The sequence below is a fragment of the Astatotilapia calliptera genome, chromosome 12 (genome assembly GCF_964374335.1).
Source record: "Astatotilapia calliptera chromosome 12, fAstCal68.1, whole genome shotgun sequence".
NCBI lineage: Eukaryota > Metazoa > Chordata > Actinopteri > Cichliformes > Cichlidae > Astatotilapia > Astatotilapia calliptera.
The window spans coordinates 11,479,467-11,483,061 of record NC_137433.1 but is presented as its reverse complement, the minus strand read 5'-3'; the positions used below and the strand labels follow the sequence as shown (position 1 = coordinate 11,483,061).

The following is a 3,595-nucleotide window of genomic DNA, read 5'->3' as shown; positions in this document are numbered from 1 at the left end:
CTGTTTGCCTAGCACGGGGATATTGAGTTCTATAAGATAAAGCCATAAACATGTTTGTCTGAGTCTTCTATCAAAAGTTACAGCGATTTATATGAAGTTGTACGAAAACGCTTTATTTCGCCAAGACAATGCGTTTCTCACTGTTACATGCATTTGAATGGGAAACTCGTCTGAAACACAGTAGGGGAGAGTGAGGTAAGATGAGCCACTTTTTACTCATGTTGCCCTGGATGTGAGAAAAAATGACACAGAAATAGAATGATAACATATTCCTTTATTTCAGGATGTCTCCTTTCAAATGTAATGATCAGAATCTATGTCTGATGACGCTGCCCAAAATAATGACCTATTAAAAAAAAATGCTCCTTTGGCTCAACTTGCCCCAGATTAGGGGTAAATTGAACCTAGTCAGTGGGTAAACTGAGCCATCTTGGGGCAAACTGACCATGTAGTTTTTAAAATGTAAAACTGATCATATTGTGAAAAAAACAGTTGTAAACCTGTGAGAACAAACCTGGAAACTGGTGGTTTCTAAACAAACCACCAGTTCAAAACCATTTATTCAAAAGAACTATTCAATATTCCAATGATCAAGGTTGCAGGGGAATATGAACTGTTGCTCCCTCCTTGCAGTTCCTCCAGCCTGTTGAGGTTGAGGTAGCTTCTTCAGCACATCCTTGCGTGGGAAAGATGCCTCATCATTTTCCTTGAACACAAACGTGGGTTTCTTACTGCTAGTGATCCCTCGGATTCTTCTGAGAAATCTGGCACTCACTTCGTTGTCTGCAAAGCTGTCAACCAGGCCAATGTAATGGTGGCTCCTGGATTTGGATGCAAATCTTACGATGACAAAGTCACCAACTACCAGGTCTGAGACATCTGGTTCACTTCTTTCATCGCTGGAACTCAGCGTGTCAGAAGTGTACTCAGAAGTGTCTTCAAATGGGATGGGAACATCACTCTCCTCAGAGCTGCTTTCCACTGCAATTTTTGTCTGGGTTTGTTTCCTCTTCCACATTCCTTGCTTTTTGTGGATTATTTCTTTTTTGCCTTTCAGTTTATTTGTCCTTTCTTCATGGGCTCTCTCTCTCAATTGCCTGCTTTTCAGGTGTATCAGTCAGGATTCGTGTCTTCACACGCTTTCGATTTGTTTGTTTCCTGGGCTGCTGACTTTTGGGTAAGGGTAGAATATCAGTGGGAGACACATATCGAGCATGGTTGGGGTCACTTCGTGAACCACATGCATGTACAGGGTCTGGTAAAAATCTGGAACTGCTCTGCAAGCTTCTTGATATGCTCTGCTAGCTCCTTCTCCACCTCCTCAGAGAAGACTCTCTTTGCTGAAGCTGTTCCACTATAGCCAACCGATTTGACCTCCTATGTGTCCCTCTTTTTAATATATCTCCTGAGTGTTGACCTGTCAATTTGTCTTTCTTTAGCCACTGATCTTATGGACTTTCCTCCCTTGACTTCACTCGCTGCCCTTTCAATCTCCTCCAGGGGTGTTGAGCCCCAGCTGGTCTTCCGTCTGTAGGTCCTTGGCATGATATCTTTTCTATAATAGTTAACATATGACAAATACAACAAAAGGGTTCAGTATACTGAACTAAAATACTATTTAATAAGTCAGAGCCTTAAATAAATTTCAGTGCCTTATGGTGGGGTAGGTTGAACCATTGGATCAATTTACCCCATAGCCTTTGGCTCACTTTGCCCCATAGCCACCATTTTGAAAAAAACGGGCTAGCTTAGCAATTTAGGCTAATCTTTAGAAAACTTCTTCAGATGATATTATATTTTAGAAACCCACCAACATGTATAATATATCATTTTAGACACAGATACGTTTGTTTTAATATTACAGTCAATTTACCTGATATGCAGAAATTTTACTTTGACAAGCAAAAAACATTTTTTTGTGTAATACAGACTTACCCCTTCTCCAATGTGCTCCTCTTTAATATAGCAGGATGGAAATGATGAGTGCTTCCTGGATTTATGGTCACATGACAAAACATGTACACAGTTACCTAGATACAAGGGGTGGTTCAACTTACCCACTGGCTCATCTTACCTCACTCTCCCCTATAGGTTTTCATTATGTGAATAATTTTAAAATCTTAGCTCAAACGGCTGCAAAACCTGTTTGCCCAGCACGGGGATATTGAGTTCTATAAGATAAAGCCATAAACATGTGTTTCTGAGTCTTCTATCAAAAGTTACAGCGATTTATATGAAGTTGTTCAAAAACGCTTTATTTCGCCAAGACAATGCGTTTCTCACTGTTACATGCATTTGAATGGGAAACTCGCCCGAGACAAAGTATAGGTTTTCATTATGTGAATAATTTTCAAATCTTAGCTCAATCGGCTGTAAAACCTGTTTGCCCAGCACGGGGATATTGAGTTATATAAGATAAAGCCATAAACATGTTTGTCTGAGTCTTCTATCAAAAGTTACAGCGATTTATATGAAGTTGTTCAAAAACGCTTTATTTCGCCAAGACAATGCGTTTCTCACTGTTACATGCATTTGAATGGGAAACTCGCCCGAGACAAAGTATAGGTTTTCATTATGTGAATAATTTTAAAATCTTAGCTCAATCGACTGCAAAACCTGTTTGCCCAGCACTGGGATATTGAGTTATATAAGATAAAGCCATAAACATGTTTGTCTGAGTCTTCTATCAAAAGTTACAGCGATTTATATGAAGTTGTTCAAAAACGCTTTATTTCGCCAAGACAATGCGTTTCTCACTGTTACATGCATTTGAATGGGAAACTCGCCCGAGACAAAGTATAGGTTTTCATTATGTGAATAATTTTAAAATCTTAGCTCAAACGGCTGCAAAACCTGTTTGCCCAGCACGGGGATATTGAGTTCTATAAGATAAAGCCATGAACATGTGTTTCTGAGTCTTCTATCAAAAGTTACAGCGATTTATATGAAGTTGTACGAAAATGCTTTATTTCGCCAAGACATTGTGTTTCTAACTGTTACATGCATTTGAATGGGAAACTCGTCCGAGACAAAGTATAGGTTTTCATTATGTGACTAATTTTAAAATCTTAGCTCAAATGGCTGCAATACCTGTTTGCCCAGCACGGGGATATTGAGTTATATAAGATAAAGCCATAAACATGTTTGTCTGAGTCTTCTATCAAAAGTTACAGCGATTTATATGAAGTTGTTCAAAAACGCTTTATTTCGCCAAGACAATGCGTTTCTCACTGTTACATGCATTTGAATGGGAAACTCGCCCGAGACAAAGTATAGGTTTTCATTATGTGAATAATTTTAAAATCTTAGCTCAATCGGCTGTAAAACCTATTTGCCCAGCACGGGGATATTGAGTTCTATAAGATAAAGCCATGAACATGTGTTTCTGAGTCTTCTATCAAAAGTTACAGCGATTTATATGAAGTTGTACGAAAATGCTTTATTTCGCCAAGACATTGTGTTTCTCACTGTTACATGCATTTGAATGGGAAACTCGTCCGAGACAAAGTATAGGTTTTCATTATGTGACTAATTTTAAAATCTTAGCTCAAATGGCTGCAATACCTGTTTGCCCAGCACGGGGATATTGAGTTAT

At 38.8% G+C, this 3,595-nt stretch overlaps 1 long non-coding RNA gene across 1 annotated transcript; it reads right to left on the bottom strand.

Annotated features, from left to right (window-relative positions):
• Positions 1–254: 254 nt before the first annotated feature.
• On the bottom strand, positions 255–2,089 carry LOC145432411 (uncharacterized). Its single transcript, XR_013912697.1, has 2 exons — positions 1,936–2,089; positions 255–1,555 (listed from the first exon to the last, which is right to left on the bottom strand). It is a non-coding gene; the product is annotated as an uncharacterized LOC145432411 (long non-coding RNA).
• Positions 2,090–3,595: the final 1,506 nt, after the last annotated feature.